The 23,703-nt window shown below is 36.3% G+C and overlaps 1 protein-coding gene across 6 annotated transcripts in view; it reads left to right on the top strand.

Annotated features, from left to right (window-relative positions):
* PPP1R12B (protein phosphatase 1 regulatory subunit 12B) overlaps positions 1–23,703 on the top strand; it is a 208,757-nt gene that overhangs the window by 1,047 nt on the left and 184,007 nt on the right. The window lies entirely within an intron of this gene.

The raw sequence follows: 23,703 nt of genomic DNA, 5'->3' as shown, positions 1-23,703 counted from the left end.
CCTCCCTCAGGTTTCATGTGGAGAATTAAGCTAAGGAAGCACTTCTGCTTGATACTTATGAAATAGGATTTCAATTTTTTTCCCCTAAAGCCTCTATAGAAACCTGTGTGTGTGTGTGTATGATTGTGAATGACCTGACAGTTCTATGGTTGGTAATACACTTTTATTTCTCTCACTTATGCAACAGTATTCTGTATATACCCACTGTTATAAGTGACTCCACCCTTTCTCCCCAAGTGAACTTCATCAGTTATTTTGGTGAGCTGAGAGCTGGACACCCACTCTTAATCTTCCTTATTTTTCTTTTGCTGTCTGTGCAAAGTGATTGTGTTCCCATGAGAACCCACTTCTAAATTATAATTCAAGCTGGGTGTGGTGGTGCACTCCTGTAATCCCAGCCATTCTGGAGGCTGAGGCAGGAGAATCACAAGTTGGAGGGCAGCCAACTTTAGCTAAAACCTGTCTCAAAATAAAATAAAAAGGGCAGGGGATATACCTTAGGGATAGAGTGTTTGCCTAGCATGTGTGAGGCCTTGGGTTTAAAGTACTTAAAAAGATACAAAAAACAAACAAACCAAAAAACATTTTATGTCAAACCACTTTCCTAAATACACAAGGCCAATAGCTTAAAATTTCTCCTTGCCATTTTTGAATCCCTTCTCTCTAAGGTGGGAGAAACTTCTCCTCTTATCACCCTATTTTTAATCCTTTTGTGTGTGTGTGTGTGTGTGTGTGTGTGTGCTCACAACAGTTGTGTGCCTAAGCAGCCCGTATTTGTATAGTGCTTTGATGTTTAAAAATTATTTCATAAGTCTAACTTCATATGAGCCTCAGTAGAGACTCTCTGAAGTAGATGTGGCAGGTAAGTTGTTAGTCCCGTCTTCCGGATAAAGAAATTGAAGTCCCCCAAAATTGTTACTAGTGCAAGGTTAGAAAAGAAAAAATTGCCTGTAGGCATGAATTTTTCAGATTTAAATTGCAGAGCTCTATATCCCACTGAATAAGGCACTGGATATAAAATAAGATAGATCCTAAGAGAAGCACTTTAAATTTTAGTTAAAATTTAAACTTAAAATTTCTGAACTTTTTGGAAAGGTTAATTCTTATTTTTCAAATGTATCCATGATGTGAAGGAGATTGAGATCTGGATTCTGGAAATCATTTTGTGGGTTCTTAGAAGATAGAAAAATATAATCTGGTTTTCTAGTCCTGTTTTGAATCATCCATCTATTGAAGGAGGCTTTTTCTTAGTGTAACTCAGTAACCTTTCTTTTAAAGTATTGTGCTTGCTAAGTCTGGTCTTTCCCAGACACTTTTTTTTTTAAGTATATTTTTTAGATGTCAATAGACTTTTATTTTATTCATTTATTTATATGTCTTCTGAGACTCTAACCCAGTGCCTCACACATGTTAGGCAAGCGCTCTACCACTGAGCCACAACCCCAGCCCCCCATACACATTTTAATATCATTCTGAGAAAAGCACTTTCTTTGAGGTCACTCATGGTAGATCTTCCCACTTCAGATTTTTCTGAGCCCTTCTACTGAGACTGAGTACCTTGGTGCCTTTCCTTCGCTCTTCATTACTACTCCCGACTGTGAAGGACAACATATCTCAGTACACGCTTTGCATTTGGTAATCAGTCAATTTCTCTCTCTCTCCCTTCCCCAACCCCTTTTTTTGCAGTACTGAGGATTGAACCCAGGGGCACATTGCTACTGACCTGCACCTCCAACCCTTTTTATTTTTTATTCTGAGACAGGGTCTTGCTAAGTTGCCCAGGCTAGCCTTGAACCTGTGATCATCTTGCTTCAGTCTCCCAAGTCACTAGAATTACAGGGGTGCACCATTGTACCCAGCAGTAATTTCTAGAAATAGGAGAGGATTTTCTTTTTAACTACCTGCAAATGCAATATAGACATTCCTTCGCATCTATAGGACTGCTAGTGAGTTGAATTGAGTAGGAATATTCAATACTAGATGAATTCAGCTAAAGAGTAAACTGCTCAAAGATTTGAGGTCAAAACAGCCTTCTATTGAAAAACCATCTCTTTGAATCAAGAGAGCCTCCATTAGCTTAGGAACTTTGAAAAATCGTTTTACAAAGAGTTGCAATGTGTTTCTCCATGATCTGAAGAACTCTTAAGATACATAAAAGATGATTTTCAAAACATAAGAATGGAACTGCCAGTCTGAACCACCTCCCTTACTACTGATTCGCCTCTGCAATATCAAGGGTGAGTGGTAAAAGCATCTGAATTATTTAGTTAAAATATCTGCTTGTTATATAAACATGCATGCATTATCTGGATAATTGATTCCTTTCTTTCCTTTGTTTTGGCCATGGCCACTTGACCAACTGTGAATTGTCATATTGGCATATTGGAGGAAACCCCCATGAATATTGGGGGGTGATTTTTCTCCTTTTCCACAGGGTCACGGTAGACACTTTGTACTTACTGCAGGTTGTAGCGCCTTGATGCTACTTTTGACTTAAGAGACCTTTCTTTCTTGGCAGCCTTTGCTGAGACCACGAGGTGCTTGAGTCAAAGATAACAAGCTCCAGGAGGCCTATTAATAATACTTGAAATAGATGGGATAAGAACTATCTCAAAGGTTAGACCAACTCTGAAGAAAGCCTTGGAAACTGAGGAAGACTACATTTTGGTGAATAAATAAATTAATATTTGGTATGTTGGATAGATATTAATCTGATCGTATATCCCTTGAAGACACTTGTTTTCTCACAAAGAAATTTCCATTTTATTTATGTAAACAAGAAAGAAAAGTGTATGTTAATAATTTCATGTGGACTGGTACTTTTAAATTTTTATTTATTTAGTAAGGATGATTTTTAGTACCTATCTTTGTATCTTAGCATTAAGATCTTAGGTGTTCTAGGCCTACAGAGAGACTCTTAGGAATTATACCCATGAAATCATTGGGCTGTTGTAAAAGGCAAGTGCTTGCCTTCAGGAAGGAGATTTTCTAAAATTCATCAAAATGAATGCCTGCTTATTCTTTCAGCACGTTTTAGATTGGCACTTATATCTGTGCTGGGTGTGGTGAGGGAAACTGATGTCAGTCCACATAGATCTTGTCTCTAGCCCAGTCTGACCAGTCTTTGTTTAGAGGAATACCAACGAGATTCGAATAATTCCATACTTAGAAATTAAAGTTGGCTTTGTAAAATGGTCTCAGAGTCCAAGTGTTGACCCTCAGAGTCACTCCAGGCTGGAATTTAATTCATAGTAGCCTCTGTCATTCTAGAACTACCTCAATCTGACCTTGTAGTCTCAGGAAGGTTAAATTACATATTTCTCTGAAAGAGAGGTAGAGCTCGAAGCAGATGAGGAGAGAAGGATAGACAGAGCAATTTATATTCAGAGTGAGACAGAAGACGAAGATTCATTGTGCTCAGTTCAATGTCAAATAGTGTGCTATGTATGTTAACTTATATGGTAAAGTAAAACTTGTCTTTTATTCCTTTCTCTTTTATTCCTAATTCATTATTTATTCTTCTTATATTTCATCTGTGAAGTGACTTCTGCCTTACCCTGAGTATTGATTTATTCTACTTAGTGTCAGGACCCATAGCAATATGAGATTCAGAAAATCCTCTTGGCTCCTTCATTACTGTGCATCTAGAACAGTTATTCATCATGAGTTTTTTATTGTAGTAGCTTACCTCTTCCAATTGGTTGATATGATGCATCAGACTGTGTTGGGCACCTGGCCCCTTGCTGTGTATTAGTCCAAGTTCCCATGCCATGATAGACTTCAAAGCCAGATTTAGATATTAGGCTCTTCTGGATTTTTTGGTGAGGAGGAGGGAGTGCAGATGCAAGTGACTTTCATTAGTTCCCTAGCCAAAGTTTTCTTCCCCATTCTTCAAGTCCTATTAAGTAACTATATATTGCAATTTGAGTTTTTAGAATCTTCTTTGTGTTATAAAATAGGCAGCTGTCCATGTATGTAGAGTGAGCATAATTCTATGAAGGTAAGGGGTTGGACAGGTCTTGTTGGTAACTTAAAATTAAGTCCTTGTTTATTTTCATTTAAAATTTTTTTAAATTAAGATATACTTTATATGTGGTAAACTTCATCCTTTTTATTATGACTTTCATGAATTTTGACAAAGTATGTAACTTCCACTGTAATCAAGATATAGAGCCAGGTGCAGCGGCACACACCTGTAATCCCAGCAGCTTAGGAGGCTGAGGCAGGAGGATCATGAGTTCAGAAGCAGCCTCAGTGAGACCCTGTCTCTAAATAAGATACAAAATGGGCCTGGGGATGTGGCTCAGTGGTCAAATGCCCCTGAATTCAATCCCTGGTAACCCCCTGCAAAAAAAAAAAAATGTAAAACATTACCATTACTTATACAATTTCTTTGTGCTCCTGTGTAGACAGCCCCTTCTCCTTCCCTCCTCCCATGTTAGCCATTCATCAATTTTCTGCCCCTGTTACCACAGTGCCTTATAGATGGAATCAGACAGTATGGAGCCTTTTGAATCTGTCTGCTTTCCTTTACTGTGCTGCATTGAGATTCACCTGTGTTGTTTACAATAGGTAGTTGGTCTTTACTGTTGAGTGATATTCCATCATATGGGTGTGCACAGTTTGTTCATCTCTTCATGGTTGAAGATGTTTGAGTTATTTCCAGATTTTAGTAATAATAAGTCAAGCTACTATAAACATTTCCATATAAACTTTTATGTGAACCTTTTTTTGTTTTTTAATTTCATTTTGTTAAACCCCTAGGAATGAGATGACTGAATCATGTGGTAGTGAATGTTTAACTTTATTAGAAATTGCCAAACGATATTCCAAAGTAGCTTCACCATTGCATTCTAAAGAGCAATGTATGAGTTCTAGTGGCTTTGTAGTCTCTGTTAGTCAGAATGTGCTGCTATACCAAGTACCAAAACCCGTGTGTCTTAAACAGAGACATTGATTTCTCCCAGTGCTGGAGGTTAGAAGTCTTGAGATCAGGATGCCAGCAGGATTCTTGGCGAGGTCTTCTTTCTTCGTTTGCAGACAGCTCTCTTCTTACTACAGCCTTACATGGTGGAGAGAGTAGAGAGAGTGAGTCCAGATTCTTGTGCGTCATCTTATAAGATACTAATCTTATGTATGGGGACTCTGCTCTCATGACCTAATTACCTCCCAGAGGCCCCACCTCCTAATACCATTATTTAGGATTTCAACAAATGAATTAGGAGGAGATAGAAACATTCAATCTACAACACATCTTTGACTGCATTCAATATTGATCATTTTTTAAAAGCCATTTTAATAGTTTTGTAGGCATATGTTTTTTAAATTGCTTAGTTATAACACTCATTATAATAATAGTAGCAGTAATAGTAGTATTGATAGCTCCTGCTTATATACTGTAGGATTATTCTGAGCCAGGGTCTATTCTAAAGTTTTAATTTATTAACACATGTAAAACTCAAAACAACTCATGACATAGTATTTATGTTACTGTCTGGATTTTATAGAGCTGGAAGTAGACACTGCCCAAGGTCACACAGATTATAAGTGGCAGAGCTAGAATTTATTTAAGTCCAGGTGGGCTGGCTATAATGTCCATGCTTTTGATACTATATTCCCTCTTACTAGATTACTAGACTATATGGCCTTTCATTGTTTAAAAAAAAAAAAAAAAAAAAGGCGGGTGGTGGCCCTGGGGATATAGCCCAGTTGGTAGAGTGCTTGCCTTGCACGCGCAAGACCCTGGATTCAATCCCCAGCACCACACACACACACACACACACACACACACACACACACACACACACACAAAGGGTAGAAAATGAAAGTATAAAGAAAAAATTTAGAGCAAATCAAAGTCAGGCTGCTTGGAGATAAATACCAATAATATTTTAGTGTATGCCTTTCAGGTGTTTTTCTTAAATGTTAATTATATTGAGTATACATGAATGTATAAATGATTATATTTATAAAGTTGAAAACAAATACTTTTTCTAATTTTTCTCACTTAATTTTCTTTGGAGTCATTTTCCTATATTATATATGCTTTACAAGTAAATTTTAAAATAATTTCATGTGCTATAATATATTTTTATTTTCTTCTTCTTTTTTTGTTTTTAGTATCAGGGATTGAACCCAGGGGTGCTTAACCACTGAACCACATCCCCATCCCTTTTTATTTTTTATTTTGAGACAGGATCATGCTGTATTGCCTAGGGCCTTGCTGAGTTGCCGAGGCTAGCTTTGAACATGATCCTCCTACCTCAGCCTCCCAAGCTGCTGGAATTACAGGCGTGCACCACCACGTCTGGCTATATATTTTTATTGTTAGAGATTTTATTTGGTTCTTAACATACAGCTAATATTGAATGCCTCATGGTAGATTGTTAGTTTGTGCTAAAGTATATATGATACTGTTTCTGCTCTCAAGAAATTTACAATCTGACAAGAAGACAGATAAATAAAAAACTTGAGTACTTACAAAGTGCTGAATTCTGTGACACATAGGCAAGGATGTGCTCAAAACTGGAGGGACTAAGGAAGGCAGTATAGAACAGTAAAGCAATGTGGGAAAAGAAGTAGGAACGAGTATGATGTATAGGCTGAGGACACTGGGGGATCCTAATGGATAGATCTGGAGGGTCCGAGATGAGAGTGGGGATGGCATTGTAGAGGACTTGAACATCAAACATCAGGCCCAAAAGGCTTGATGGACCTCTTGGTAGAGAACTTTTGGGTTTCAGCAGGGTTGTAACCCAACCAAAGCAAGATTTTAAGACTATGAAGCTGCAGTTGGATTCCAAAGTGAATGGAAGGACAGAGATGAAAGAACCAGCCAGCTGAATGAACACAAGGAAAAGAGTGTAATACAGTTGTAACCTGTGAGTCTGAAAGAATTGTATTGTTTAGATAGAAATAGGATTCAGTCCATTATTGAATTGAGATGCTCTGAAGACATCCAAGTAGAAATACCCTTTTGGCATTTATGTGAATCAAGGCAAGACACTGTTCTGTGTAGGCTTTGAGTTTTCTCATATTCAAGATGAGAGACTTGGGTATGACCTTAGAGGTTAGAGTTGAAGTAATGATTATAGAGGAATATGGGAGAAAATAAAAAGAGAAAAGCAGGAAACACTATTTGGCAGAAGATATAGAAATTCAAGTTAAGGCCATTGGAGGATGTGGTAGGGCTAATGAAAGAGCCCCTAAAAAAGTCCTTGTCCTAATGCACAGAAGCTGTGGGTATTTTACCTTAGATGGTAAAGGATTTTGCAGATGTGATTAAAATAAGGATCTTGAGATGGGGAGATTGTCCTGGATTATCTAGGTGAGCCCAGTTAACTACAAGAGTCTATTTAGAGCACAGAATCAGTAGTAGTAGAAGGAGGCAAAAGATTGGAGTGATTTGAGGAAGGGGCAGTGAGCCAAGGAATGCAGATGGCCTCTGGAAGCTGAAAAAGGCCCGGGGAACAAAGATTCTCTCTTCAGAACCTCCAGAAGGAGCCAGCCATCGGACTTTAGCCCAGTGAAACTAATTCCAGACTTCTGACTTCCAGAATGGCAAAATAGTAAGACTGTGGTGATGTATTATAGCACTAATAGGAAATTAACAGAGAGGAGAACCCAGAAAGTACAGTGATAATTCAGGAGTGTTACAGAATAGATGGTCAATAGCATAAAAGGAAGTTGAGGAGGTGACCCGAAAAAATACTTGGGTTTGGTCATTTACAACTTTTGAATGAGCAATTTCAGAAGAGATATGTTATATGGAGGTTTTATAAAGTGGCCTTTTTGGCCTATTAAGGATAACATAAGTTACTCTTTCTGTTGACTTCTGTAAGAAAAATAAATAGATCTTTCCTCAGTATGATAATTTAAACTAGGACCCCAAATATATGACAGGACTCCTTGAAAGCTGATTTCTAGCTAGTTAGAGTGGTTTCATTATTTATGAATCAAGAATGTTCTAGGATATTAACTTTATGAGTTATGAATGTTTTAGATATTAACTAGGGGCAGGAGGGTTATTGATGTGCTGATTAGGTTAGCTATGTTAGATTATTATTCTTCCTAGTCTGTTTTTTTCTATTTTCCACTTCTTTGTATTTGACTGGAAAGGCAGCCTTGAGGGAGCAGTGTTAGGGAGGTTAATACCAATAAGCAGTTTCTTCTGCCATTTATTCACTTACATTTATTTACTGAATGTTTACTGTGTGCCTGATGTTGGACTTCTTGTTACTTTTTACTGAGCAGTAGATATCTTTTCGAAACTAAACTGAATTTTGGGAATGGTCTACAGAATTGCTGGTTCCCATTATTACTTGCAATACAAAATTGGCTACATAAATTAGTGATTTTTCTATTCCAGCTTTCAGGTTCTTGGCCAGTGCAGTAATACTATATTCATCAGTATTTGTGACTATCTTTATGCTTATGGATGAAAGTTATCATATGTATACTTTCTCTACATAAAAATGGTAAATGATGGATCTTGGGGTCTTAAATAAATCTTTAATGGGTTAACGTAGTAATAATAAATCCAGATTAAAGATCTTGACCCAGAATTTCATATTGACTAGGAATTGAAACCTCATTAGCTGTGCTAATTCAGTTTGCTCAATTTGTTGTTATTGTTGTCTTTAAATGTGTTGAGTTTCGCCCGCCCCCTGACCTTTGAAGTCTAATTAAAAAACAGTTTCTCAGATCTTTGACTGTAATGGGTTCAAGTAAATTCGGGGGCCTGAAGTTTTTATCAGGCATGCAGAATTTATATTTTTTTCATGAGGCACTTGAGTTAAAAAACTGAAGCTTTAGTTCTCAATATTGAAAATCAATATGCATATGGTTTCTAATGAAAATATGGTATTTCACTGTAGTTATGGAATAGGTTTATGAAATAATTTAGAAATGGTTTTGTATCTAATACATTTAAATGTCATAACAATAACAATCTGTTGTACTCAATCTAATGCAAATTTGGAAAAGTATTTTACAGTGCCCTACTCAATATCCATGATATGTCTGGCTTTTATATATGAATTTTGGATCTAATGATGCACTTTAATTTTTTTAAAAAAATCTTTTTATTGTCCAGTGCACTGGGGCATCCCTGTAATCTCAGCAACTTGAGAGGCTGAGGCAGGATTGTAAGTTCTGGGGTAGCCTTGGCAATTTAATGATACCCTGTCTCTAAATAAAAAAATTAAAAAGGGCTGGAAATGTAGCTCAGTGGTAGAGTGCCCCTGGGTTCAATCGCCAGTACTGGGGGTAGAGGTGGAGGAAGCATCAAGGAGAGAAAGAAGGAAGAGCGGACAATAATTAGTATCCTTGAGTAAGTGAGGATGGCAGAAGGTAGCTAGAGCCTTCATCTTCTCTGGCATCCTCCCCATGAACTACCTCTGCTATTTTTTGTTGGTTTTTTTTTTTTTTTTTTTTTTGATACTAAAGTAAAAACAAAACAAAACAAACAAACAAACAAACAAAAAAAGAACACACACACAACCTTTTTATCATGGAATACTTAAAAGCACAAAAATAGAATGGTCTGATTCTCAAGTTATTAACTTGTGGTCAATCTTGTTTCATTTATAGGTTTTTCTACCTCATCCCCAGTATATTGGATTATTTTACAGTCAATCTCAGACCTAATTGTATTTATCAATATTTCAATATGAATCTAAAAAATAAATTTAAGTATAAACTTTTTAAATCTATGAGTTCTTCTTTTTTTTTTTTTTTTGTATCTTATTTGTTGAAAAACTAGGTTGCTCATACTTTGGTTTTCACAATCTGGGTTTTGCAGACTGCTTGCTTGTGGTGTTCCTTTGTCCCCTGTGTTTTTTGTAAACTGGTAATTATATCTAGAGATTTGATCTGATTCAGGTTTCAATGTTCTGACAAGAGTCTATTACAGGTGGTGGTATACACTTCTGTTAGGAGACACATGATGTGTAGTTATCTCTTTCATTGTGGTTTAGTAGCCATTGATGGAATTTTGAAATTTCAAGCCAATCTTGATTTTATCTAAATTATAGTAATTAACTATTTCTTCTATTCATCACAGCTCTTTGTGTTGAACTTCAAATTGGAATACCAATGATCAGATAAAAAATGTGAATTGTGAAAATTGTGAGTAAAATGGCTAATATTGTGTTAGTCTGCTTTTCATGATACCCTACATTTAGATTAGTAGCCTTTGTATGTAAATTTTGGTCAGTGATGACAATGGAATAAATTTTCTCTGCCATCTTTTCATATCTGTTCCATTCACTCTTTTTAAAAAATATTTTTAGTAATAGATGGACACAATATCTTTATTTTATTTATTATTTATATGTGGTGCTGAGTATGGAACCCAGGGCGACTGAGCTATCTCCCCAGCCCCTCCATTCATTCTTAACTGAAGTTTCTCCTATTTTGAAATATTGTTCCAAATTTCAGTTTGATAATATTGTTTCCTGACCCCGAAGACAACCAACCCATTTTGAAAGAAAACTTCAAAGGACAGACTCCAGAGAATACTTAAAAAGTTAACTTGGCTGTTTAAGGAGAAGGGAAAAACTGCTTTCCAGGCACCTGCCTTAAAGGGAGAAGATAGGAGAGAAAAGTATCCATTCTAATTGTCTCAATTTTGGGGCAGTGAACTGTGGACACACTATGGGCTTGATTTAGAAAATGAAATTGACATTTGGAGTGTTCCTATGGAGATTGGGTTGGCTGACCTTTTGTTGTGCTCTTTGAGACTGAGGAGAAATATGCCTTTCTAATTGAATATGAATCTCATCAAGGGACATATGGTTTTATGAACTGTATTTTATTTATATGTTGGCATTTCATGAGAGGTAGGTTTATTTTTTTCAGCTTTTTGCAACACTTTTTTTTTTTTTTTAAGTTGGTGACCCAGGTATTCAATGTCACTCTAAAGTGCCCAGATTTTGTTTTAATTCTTTAAACACAGCTGTTTTATAAGCATGATTCTTATATCGATTTTCCTATCCATGTTTAGATTGTTACTCCTTGGCAGTAAATAGCATGAAAAATGAGGTTAAAAGAATGACTCACCTCACTGTAAATCACTATGGGTAAGGCAAAGTGCTTTTGAGGATGACCAAGCTGCATTTATCTGTTGAGAATCATTTTACCTGTTGGATTGTTCCTGCAGCACTGAGACCCAAGTCAGGTATTCATCTATTTGTGTCTCATCAATTGCCATTTTGAGCTAGTAGCAGAATTTTACTGCTAGAACTCTAGGTGCTTAATAAATATTTAAAACAGGCACTAATTTTCTGGGAAGAATAGAGACTGTTTGCTTCAGCTCTTTACTACAGCCAGTTTGTGACAGGTCATCACAGCTGAAGAGGTTTTTGTTTTTGAGATGAGGTCTTGCAGAGTTGCCCAGGCAGGTCTTGAATTCCTGGGCTCAAATGATCTTTCCAACCTCAGCTTCCCAAGTAGCTGGGACTACAGGCACATCCCAATTCAAGGGCTTTTATAAAACAGTGATATAACTTTGAGATATAATAAACTTTATCTCTCTGTATAGTATATAAGACACTGTGAGAAGGATATTATTATTATTATTATTATTATTATTATGTATCAGAAATTTCCTGTCCTGTTCCTATAGTGTACTTCTATGGTTTGACTATTTAAAAATTTGAGTGATCTATTATTTGTGTGTATGTGTGTGTTGTGTTTGCTACATATTTATGGAGTATTTCCTAGATGCCCAATCCTGTAGTAGATACTGAGATATGAATAGTCAATAGTCAGGGATCCCACAGTTACTGAGAAACTCATAGTTAAAAAGATATAATCTGGTCTGTATTCCTACTATTGAGTATTGATTCCATTTGCTATTAATCTATTCATAGTAAAAGTAAAGAAATAGTATTAATCACATTTGCCTTTGCATATTTTAAGATAATGAAATCTTTGTCATTAGCTTTCTCTAATCCAAGATAAATGTGTCCATCCTTGAATTTAAGACCAATTTCTAAATCATTAATCATTTTGCTACATCTCCTCTGGATTTCTAAGCTCTCCAGTTCCCTTTGGGCCCACTGGCTCACTGAGAAGAGACAGTAATGTCTTTCACTCTGGGAACCATCCCCAGGGTGAAAGTCTATTATAGGACCACTTGAAAGTACATAACAGAATTGTAGGACTATCCATATGCATTTGTTTTATTAGAAGATGATCAAGTTTCCAGGACATTACAGAAAAAGAACTTTAGAGGATGCCATCTGATTCACCTGTGTCGTTTTGCAAATGAGAAATATGGAGCTTAGAAAGAAGCTAAAGGAATACCTTAAGCATGGCACAGAAATAAAATATAATGAAATGTTCTAATTATAAAACAAATATCAGGTTTTTGCTTGGTATTCTTTTCTATGAAAATGTAGTTTGTAAATCAGTTGGAGAAAAGCAAAATGTTCTTTAAATTCTTTTGAAGAACTTTTGAATAAGGATGATACCTCACAGTTATATTTCTTTTTCAAAAACCTCAATATAATAGAGACATCAATGCGATAATTACTCATATTCCAAGAGAATTAGTCTTAAGGGTTCTTTTAAGGATGGTTTCACATTCGATGTATTCATCTGTGTATCTACTGCTAAACAACATGATAACATGTAAAATTATTTAAAAGAAAAAACAATTAGTATGAATATCACTCTAACACATCAACTATTTTTATTTGTCTTTGTGCTTTTTCAGGCCATCTTGGTTTTTACAGATATTTTAATGTAATTGAACTTATGGTATTCATAATTATAAGTACTATTCACTGAGTTCTGTTGTTTACCGAGTATTGCACTGTGCAGTATACTTTCTAAAAATTATCTTTACATTAACAGGTCTACTAAATAGATGGTATTATTCCATTTAATGATGAGAAAGAAGAATCAGAGAAGGTAATGTATGCTATCCTAGGACTCATAGGTCACAGGGCCATTTGAAGTCAGGTCAATGACCCAGAAGCTTCAAGTCTTTTTTCTAGGTTATGCTGAAATCCTGGTTTACCTCTCCAGTTAGATTAAAGCCATCTTAGATACATAATTTTGTAGAGGTAGATTTTTTTTTGTATTTGGTATTGTCCTGCAGTTTTTTGTATTATCAGAAGTCTGCATCTACTCAGTGTGGAATACTGGCTAAAGCATTGCTCCCCTACTTCTTTTATGTCATGGTATACAGAGAAAATGGTGTCTGTGTAGCACTGTTGATCAACTGGAAGAGATCTGGAAGTTTGGTATAAATTTTTTTTTTTTTTTTTTTTTTTTTTTGAGGCACGAAGAGTTGAACTCAGGGGCACTCTACCACTAAGCTACATCCCAAACCGTTTTTCTTTTTAATTTGGAGACAGGGTCTCGCTAAGTTGCTGGAAGCTGGATTTCAATTTGGAATCATCCTACCTTAACTTCTGAATAGCTGGGATTACAGGTTGTGTGCCATTGTGCAAGACTTCAATGTCTGATTTTTAACACATTTTATCATGATTGTATTAAGAAAATACAATGAAGCCGAGTGCAGTGATGCACACCTATAAATTGCAGCTACCCAGGAGGATGAGGTAGAAGGATTGCAAGTTCAAGGCTGGTCTAGGTGTAATGTAGCTAGACCCTGTCTCAAAATCTAAAAAAGGGCTGGAGATATAGCTCAGTGCATGAGACCCTTGGTTCAATCCCCATTACTGCAAGAAAAAAAAAATCAGATATTGAACAATAAAATCAAAATCTAGGAACAATAGATAAACAGACCAAGAAGTAACAATCAAGAGCTGCAAATTCAATTATGTTTTATTTAGGAAAACTTAATGGGAAAATTTGATTAAATTAAATAGAAAAACAATGTATTTTTAAAAATTTATCACTTTTTATTGCTGTTCTTATCACAATTTTATTACATTTTGTCTGGAATAGTTGGCATTAGATGCCCGAAATGTTTATGCTCCACCTCATTGATTAAAAACAATGGCATACATTAATGGAGTATTTGGTGATTCATGACTACATTCAGAGAGATAGATTACCTAATTATTTTTCTTACAGCACTTTAAGAAGCAGGCAGAGCAGAGATTATATTTCCATTTTATAGACCAAAATATTGGGCTGTAGCAGATTTAAAGTGAATCAGTGGCAGTGTGGGGTCTTCTAATCCCAAATTCCACTTTCTTCCCATCACGTCACATTGTATTTTTTTCCCCACATTTTTTTATTGGTGCATTTTAGTTTTACATACTGATGGGATTTTCGGTTACATATTTGTGCACACAATATACAATATAGAAGTATAGTTTGAACAGACACTTCACAGAAGATCTACAAGCAATCAACAAACATGGAAAAATGCTCAACATCTCTAGTAATAAGAGAAATGCAAATCAAAACCACCCTAAGATTCCATCTCACCCCAATTAAAATGGCGCTTATCAAGAATACGAGCAACAACAGATGTTGCCAAGGATGTGGGGAGAAAGGTACACTCATACATTGCTGGTGGGACTGCAAATTAGTGCAGCCACTCTGGAAAGCAGTGTGGAGATTCCTTAGAAAACTTGGAATGGAACCACCATTTGACCCAGCTATCCCACTCCTCGGCCTATACCCAAAGGACTTAAAATCAGCATACTACAGAGATACAGCCACATCAATGTTCATAGCTGCTCAATTCACAATAGCCAGATTGTGGAACCAACCTAGATGTCCTTCAATTGATGAATGGATAAAGAAACTGTGGTATATATATACAATGGAATATTACTCAGCCATAAAGAATGATAAAATTATGGCATTTGCAGGCAAATGGATGAAATTGGAGAATATCATGCTAAGTGAGATAAGCCAATCTCAAAAAACCAAAGGACGAATGATATCGCTAATAAGTGGATGATGACACATAATGGGGGGTGGGAGGGGTTAGTGTTAGGGTTTGAGTTAGGGTTAGGGAGGGGGGCAAGAATGGAGGAAGGAAGGACTGTATAGAGGGAAAATAGGGGTGGGAGGGGTGGGGGGAAGGGAAAAAATAACAGAATGAATCAAACAACATTACCCTATGTAAGTTTACATTACACAAATGGTATGCCTTTACACCATGTACATGTACAGAGAAACAACATGTATCCCATTTGTTTACAATAAAAAAATAATAATAAAAAAATGGAAAAAAAAAAGTAGTATAGTTTGGTCAGTATCACCCCCAGCATTTTCCCTCTCATTTCCCATGTGCTACCCTCTCGTCCCTTTCCCCCACTGATCTCCCTTTGATCTTCATAAGAGCTGCCCTTACATCTCTTTTCCTTTTTCCTCTCAAGCTTCTCCATATGAGAGAAAACATATGACACATGACCTTCTGAATTTGACTTATTATACTTAACATGATGATCCCTAATTCCATCCATTCTCCTGCAAATGACAATTTCATTTTTCTTTATGACTGAATAAAACTCCGTTGTGTATATATCCACATTATCCATTAATATGCTGATGAATACCTAGCCTGGTTCCATAGTTTGGCTATTGTGAGTTGTGATGCTGTAAACATGGGTATGCATATATATCACTGTAGTATGATGACTTTGATTCTTCACGATAAATACCAAGGAGTGGTACAGCTGGGTCATATGGTGGTTCCATGCTAGTGTTTTAAGGAAACTCCATACTGATTTCCTTAGTGGTTGTACAAATTTGCAGTCCTATCAACAGTGTAAAAGTACTCCTTTTTCTCCACATCCACTCCAGCATTTATTATTATTTGTGTTCTTGATGACTGCCATTCTGACTGGTGTGAGATGAAATCTCAATGTAGCATTTCCCTGATTGCTAATAATGTTGAACATTTTTTTCACGTATTTGTTGACCATTTGTATTTCTTCTTTTGAGAAGTGTCTGTTTAATTCAATTGCCCACTTATTAATTGGGTTATTTGATTTTTTTGGTGTAAAGTTTTTGAGTTCTTTATATATTCTAGATATTAATCCTCTTTCAGAAGAGTAGCTAGCAAAGATTTTCTCCCATTGTGTAGATTCTCTTAATATTCCTAATTGTTTCCTTTGCTGTGCAGAAGCTTTTAAGGTGATGCCATCCCATTTATTAACTCTTGGCATTATTTCCTTAGCTTTTATGTAAAAGCTGGAGCATTGATCCTACATTTTCTTCTAGAAATTTCTGTTCTAATTCCTAGGTCTTTGATCCATTTTGATTTGATTTTTGTGCAAGGTAAGAGATAAGGATCTAGTTTCATTCTTCTGCATATGACTAATCAGTTTAAAAGACTCTTCTCCAGCATATGTTTTTAGCACCTTTGTCAAGGATCAGATGACTATAGATGTGTCCGTTTGTGTCTTCTATTCTGTACTGTTGGTTTATGTGTCTTTTTATGCCAGTACCATGCAGTTTTTGTTACTGTAGCTTTGTAATATATTTCAAAGTCAAGTATTGTGATGCCTCTAGTATTACCTCTTTTTGACTTAAAATTGCTTTGGCTATTCTGAGTCTTTTATTCTTCCAAATGAGTTTTAGGACTTTATTTTTTCCTAGTTCTGTGAAGAATATCATTGATATTTTAGTGGGGAATGCATTCAATCTGTATATTGCTTTTGGTAGTATAGCCATTTGAACAATATTAATTTTGCCTATCCATGAACATGGGAGGTCTTTCCATCTTCAGAGGTCTTCAGTTTCTTCAATGTCCTGTAGTTTTCATTGTAGAGGTCTTTCACCTTCTTGGTTAGATTTATTCCTAGGGTTTTGTTTTGTTTGTTTTTAATTTGAGGCTATTGTAGACCCTTCACCAGAGAGAAGAAAAAGTAGGCCCGAATCTCCATCACGTTGGCTTAGGACCAGACTTCCTTAACAAGACCCCATAGCTCAAGAAATAAAAACAAGAATCAATAAATGGGATAGATTCAAACTAAAATGTTTTTTTCTCAGCACAGGAAACAATCAATAATGTGAAAAGAGCCTACAGAGTGGGAGAAAATCTTTTCTACACACACTTCAGACAGAGCACTCATCTCCAAAGTTTATAAAAAAAAACTTAAAAAACTTTATACCCAAAATACAAAGAATCCAGTCAATAAATGGGCTAAGGAAATGGGCAGACACTTCACAGGAGATATACAGGTGGTCAACAAATATATGAGAGTGCTCATCATCCCTCGTAATTAGAGAAATGCAAATTAAAACCACCCTAAGATTTCATCTAACTCCAATTAGAATAGCTGTTACCAAGAACAGAAGCAATAATAAGTGTTGGCGTGGATGTGGGGAAAAAGGCACACTCATACATTGCTGGTGGAGTTGCATATTGTAAATGGAATTGTTTTGCTGATTTCTTTCTCAGCAGATTCATTGTTTGTATGTAGGAAAGAACTTGATTTTTGTATGTTGATTTTGTGGCCTGCTACTTTGCCAAATTTGTTTTTTAACTCTAGCAATCTTTCGATAGAGGCTTTGTTTTGTTTTGTTTTGTTTTGTTTTAATCTTCTACATATAGGATCACATCGTCTGTAAACAGTGATACCTTAACGTCTTCCTTTCCTATTTCTATTCCTTTTGTTTCCTTCTTGCCTAATTGCTCTGGCTAGAATTTAGTAATATATTAACACTATATTAAATAGAAGTGGTGAGAGTGGACATCCTTGTCTTGTCCCAGATTTTAAAGGAAATAACTTTCATTTTTTTCCCAAAAACAATGAATTTTACATGTGCATACAAAACATAGAACTTAGGCACTGTAAAACAAAGTAGGCTGAAGTAAAAATATAGAATAAAGTGGTTCAACAGGAAGAACAAGTGAAGGGACTGTGTTATGGAGTCACTGTGTTATGGAGTCTGTGGCAATGAAACTATGCACAGTTTTATGTACCAGAATTATAATTAGGAAGTTTATAGAGAGAACCATACAAATTAAATGTGACTTTACACAGGTTCAGTTTTAACTTGATTGCAGAACTTTTTAAATAGCAATACAAAATTTCCTTCAAAAGATCTTTACATCGCACTTATAATCTATTTGTAGAATAATACGTGATTGAGACAATCTGATATAAAGTTACCAGTAAACACAATATTTACTAATACTGATTAAAACTATGTTGTGTTAGTAAAACCAAGTGGTTAAGATTATGAGCTTTGGAATCAGATACACCTAGGTTCTAATCCTGGTTTTGCTACTTACGTAAGTTTTATGTAAGCTACTTGAGCATAGTGCCTGATTATTAGTAAGCACTAAGTCCTAAGACGAAGACAGAAATCTTTAGCAAGGCTCACTGTGACCCACCAGACATTATATCTTCTGATCCCCCTGTTGCATCTCAGAATTTGTCTTTGCCTTCTTCAACCTACTCCAAGGTTTTCCTTGTTTTTTAAAAACTGGCTGCTAAAGGGCAAGACCCTGCTGAAGGACCTTGCATTTGTTATTTCTTCTGCCTTGAAGATTCTTTCATCAAATACTCACCTGTCTAGTTTTTTCACATTTTACAGGTCTTTCTCTGATGTCACTTTTGCCCTGAAGCACTTCCTGTCCATCCTATCAAAAAATTTTAGATGAACTTTTCTCACCTTCTCATTTAAAAAAAAAAATTGAGATATACTGCACATATAGTAAAATGCATGGAACTTAGACCTGCAGTTTGAGAGGCTTTAACATTGTATCCACCATATAACCATCACCCAAATCAAGAAGTAGGACATTTTTGTCACCTTAGGAAATTCTACTCATACCCCCCATCCCTCAGGCAATCATTGTTTTGGTTTCTGTCAATCTAAGAATTTGTTTTTGCTCTTCTTAAATAGAATATAAAATATGTACTCTTTCGTGTTGGTTTCTTTAGCTGAACATGTTTCTGAGGTTTACCAATTTTTCATATATGTATATAGTTCATTACTTTTTATGACTGAGTAGTATCCATTGTGTGCATATTCCATAGTTAGTTTATCCTTCTTTTAATGAACTTTTGGGTTCTTTTTTTCCTCTCCTCTTTTAATTTCATTTTCTTATGTTTTTCTTTTTTTTTTTTTTTTTTTTTTTTTTGCTATTATGAGTAAAGAGGCAATGAATATTCTTCCAAGTCATTTGTAGACATATGTTTTAATTCCTTTTGGATAATATGTAGGAATGAGATTACTGGGTTATAGAGTGTGTAAAATTTTAATTTTATTTGCAACTTCTATTTTTGCAATGTGATTGTACCATTTTCAGTTGCCACAAAGAATGAATGAAGCTGGGCATGCTGGCACATGCCTACAATCCAAACAACTTGGAAGGCTGAGGCAGGAGGATCACAAGTTTGAGGTCAGCCTCAGCAACTTAGCAAGATCCTCAGCAATTTAGTGAGACCCTGTCTCAAAATAAAAAAAATAAAATAGGGATGTGGTTCAGTGGTAAAGCACCCCAGCTTCAATCTTTTTATTCAAAACAAAGCTAAAACAAAAACAATGAATGAGACTTCTATTTGCTGCACATCCTATTTGCTGCACAGTTCAGTTTTTTCCTCTTCTTTATTTTTTGTGTGTATGTCTTTTTAATACTAACCTTTTCAATATTTATGTTGTGTTAGTTCAATGTGGTTTTAATATATTCCTTTTTAGTGATTAATGATGTTGATTGAACATCTTTTCATATAGTTGTTGGTTATTTGGAGTGTGCGTGGTGTCATGTCTGGCTCTAGTCTTTTGCACATTAAAATTTTTAAATTTTGGTTTGTAGGCATTCTTGATATTTTCTGGATATAGGTCCTTGGTCAGATATGTATTAAAATTATTTCTCCCTGTCTGTGGCTTATTTTTTCATGTTCTTATTTTTTGTTGTTGTTGTTTTAATAATTTTTTTTTATTTTGGAGTGATTTGGGAGGAGTTCAAAGTTCCATGTCCTCTTTACCCAGTTTCCCCTAATGTTAGCATCTTACATAACGTGATATGTTATTCAAAACAGGTATTCTGTTGTTTTTGTTGATGTTCTGGATGGCATTTCTCTTTCTCTCTCTCTCTCTCTCTCTCTCTCTCTCTCTCTCTCTCTCTCTCTCTCACTCTCTCTTTCTCTCTCTCTCTCTCCTTTTCTCTCTCTCATACACACACACACACACACACACACACACATACATGATTAGATATATATGATCTTTGTCTATATGTTTATCTTTATATATTTTTTGGTGGTACTGCAGATTGAACCTAGGGGCACTCTGCCACTGAGCTACATCCCCAGCCCTTTCTATTTTTAATTTTGAGATAAGGTCATACTGAGTTGCCAAGGCAGGCCCCAAACTTGTGATCCTCCTGCCTCAGCCTCTCACTAGGGTTTACAGGCATATGCTACCAAGCTCGACAAGAATAGATACTAATTTTTTGGTAGCTCTGATGTTAAAACTATTAATTAACAACCCTGGGATTTTAAAAGGATTGTTGGGGTGATGTTTCCTATAGTATAAGTTAAAAGGAAGACTTGGTTTTCTCTTGAGCTTTATAACTGGATCCTTATTATCTCTCCTTGGAGGACTCAGGTTCCTCAGACTCAACATTATTTCCTCTTCTTATGTGTTTCCCATCTCAGTAAAGGGCACCTTCCTCTACCTAGTTGTTATGCTAGAAACTTGGGCCACATATTTTTTGGTTTGTTAGTGTGTTTGTGGTGCTGGCGATAGAACCCAGCCATATCCTCAGCCCCTGGGTAATGTATCTATGTTTCCTTATTTTTCTTGATTCATTTGTTTAGCATTGTTTACCTGACACTTAATGTGTGCTAGATCCATAGCTACCATTGGTGAAATAATAGACATGGTCCTCTCATGAATTTATAATTACCCAGTCCTGTGGATTCCATACCTTTAATATCTGTTAAATCTATCTGCTTTCATTTATTATTTTTCTTTCTTTCTCCATCTCTGCTCTATTTCTTTACTAGGGGTTGAACCCAGGAGTGCTGTACCACTGACCTATGTCCCCAGTCCTTTTTATTATTAATTTTGAGACAGGGTCTCACTGTGTTGCTAAGGCTGGTCTCAAACTTGCAATTCTCCTGCTTCTACCTCCTGAATAGCTAGGATAATTGCAGGCCTGTGCTGCTGTACCCAGCTGCATTTGTTTTCTTTACCAGCAATTTAGTTCAAGTCTTTGTGTCTCACCTGGGTTATAGAAACAACCTGCTGAATGGTTTCCATGCTTGCTACCCTTCCCTTCTCTAACCATTTTTTATGCTTAGCTAGGAAGATCTGAATAGTTCACACCTTCCTTAAAATCTTTCAGTGGTTGTCATTAACATGTTCTCTAGTCTCACTTCTTGTCATTTCCAACTTTGACTTGTATACTTCAACTACATGAATCACCTTTTATGTCTTCATTCATATCTCTTGTCTCCAAGTTTTTGTATGCTTCCTTCCCCTCCTTTTCCAGTCCTTGTCAGCTCTTTTCCTTGCCCACCCATCTTTCAGGTCTGGGTTCAACACATTGCTTCCAAGGAGCCTCTCCATGAATCTGCCCCTGTTAATCTTTTATGTTTGTACTTCTGTGGTTTCCCTTGATGTATTCAATCGTGTCGTCGTCGTCTTCTTCTTCTTCCACCCTCCCTTCCTCCCTCCCTCCCTTCCTCCCTTCCTCCCTTCCTCCCTTCCTCCCTTCCTCCCTTCCTTCCTTCCTTCCTTCCTTCCTCCCTCCCTCCCTCCCTCCCTTCCTTCCTCCCTTCCTCCCTTCCTCCCTTCCTCCCTTCCTCCCTTCCTCCCTTCCTTCCTTCCTTCCTTCCTTCCTTCCTTCCTTCCTTCCTTCCTTCCTTTCTTTCCTCCTCCTCCTCCTCCTCCATTCTTCTTTCTTCTTCATTTGAAGTGCTGGGAATTGAACCCAGGGTCTTGCATGTGCTAGGCTATTGCTCTACCACTGAGCAAAGCCCCGAGCCCTGTCACATAGTCTTACACTGACTGTCTTTTCCCAACCGAACTTTAAGATCAGGGAGGGCAGGGAATGCGCCCAACTTATTCACTGTTATTTTAATTGCATCTCTACCAAAATATTTAAGTTGAAGTCATTAAGAATAAAAATTTTTTCAACGAATGTAGAGGTAGAGATGGTAGCAAGAGTAGTGAGTTATTTTGGTTGATAATTTAATGAGAACAATGAGTTGAAAATTGGGTTCATTGTGACTTCTTTTGCTTCAAAATATTTTTCTTTATTAATAATTGAATTTTGTTTTCATTTTTCTATTAGTTAAAACTTTGGTTGGTTAGAGAATGTAGGGAATTAGGAATTCGATAGCATGTTTTTAAAGACCAAGAGATCTAGTAGTAGAGCATAAAGTAGGATTTTAGATGCTAAAAATATTGCAGAATTTAGATCCTTGACCTTCATAGAGTCTGTCCACATAAGGAATTCAACTGTCAGGAATAAGTGCCTCTGATATTGAAAGGTTTTGCAGAATTCAGTTTGCTATGTGTTGTAAGCATTACAGCTTTGAAATCAGCTAGATGCAAATGAAAGTATAAAGTGAGTGGATTGGGAGAAATGTGTGAATCATAGTATGAATAAAACAAATTGAGTTTTTAGTGTAGTTTAGGGATTGGTATGTAAATGCAACCTTATATATAAAGATTATTATGTAGATGAAATCAATATACAAATTGCACAATAAATTGTTTTTCATAAGAACCCTGTGAATTTGAATTTCCTGTTGTCATTTTATCTATAATGAAACTAAAGCACAAAGAGATTAATGTAGATTAAAGAAAATTAACCATTATCATTTATTTGATATAAAAATTACCCTGGGGAGCTGGGGCTGTAGCTCAGTGGTAGAGCACTTGCCTGGCATGTGTGAGGCACTGGATTTAATCCTCAGCACCACATAAAAGTAAATAAATAAAATAAAGGTGAAAAAATTACCCTGGAAGTTGTTGACTTATAGTAAAGAAATATGGAACGGGTCAATAAAATTATAATAGGATAGGATAATGGAGCAAACCACAGAATATTGAGGTCAGTTTTCTTCAACCTGGTATGTGTTTTTGGTTTTGGGTTTTGACTGCTAGGAGACTTGGTCAGGAACAGCAGAAGGAATGCCTTTTAGGTGCACTGTACTATGCCTGAGCTGCTTAACAAAAAAAGTAAAACATTTCTCTTCTTTCAAGAACCTTGTTCACCATTTGGTAAGATGAGACATAGTTACATGAAAAAGCATACTAGCTGTTAAAGCAGGATAACTGTGCAGTGCATAGACTGGCTAATTAGTATAGCTGTTCTGAGGAGGTCGAGTTTACTTCTGGTTGGGAGAGCACACTTCCTGGCAAGTTGGGCATCTCATAACTGCTTATTGAATGAACACATTGAATAGTTTGGAGCAGAAAGGTAATTGAAAAGGGGAGTGTTTTAAGTAATTTCGTAAGATTGTGTTGATGAGGGAGAGACAAATTAAAATGCATAGTTGAGGGATGGGGTATACAGCTTAGTGGTTAGAGCACTTGCCTGGTGTGTGTGAGACCCTGGGCTCCATCGCCAGCACCATAAAATTAAGAAAGAGAAGAAGATGGAAAGTTGGGGCTGGGAGTGAAGCTCAGAGGTAGAGCCTGGGGCTTAGCATGCACAAGGCCCTGGGTTTGATCCCCAATCACCCCCCTAAAATAAACAGTCTCTTATTGTAACCTCTAGGGCAATAGTGAGAGAGATCCAAGAGCAGTAAGATGTAAGTAGAAACTTAAGAAAAATACAGAATATTGAGA

This window comes from Sciurus vulgaris (genome assembly GCF_902686455.1).
Source record: "Sciurus vulgaris genome assembly, chromosome: 12".
NCBI classification, from domain to species: Eukaryota; Metazoa; Chordata; class Mammalia; order Rodentia; family Sciuridae; genus Sciurus; species Sciurus vulgaris.
This window is presented reverse-complemented; position numbering and strand designations above follow the sequence as displayed.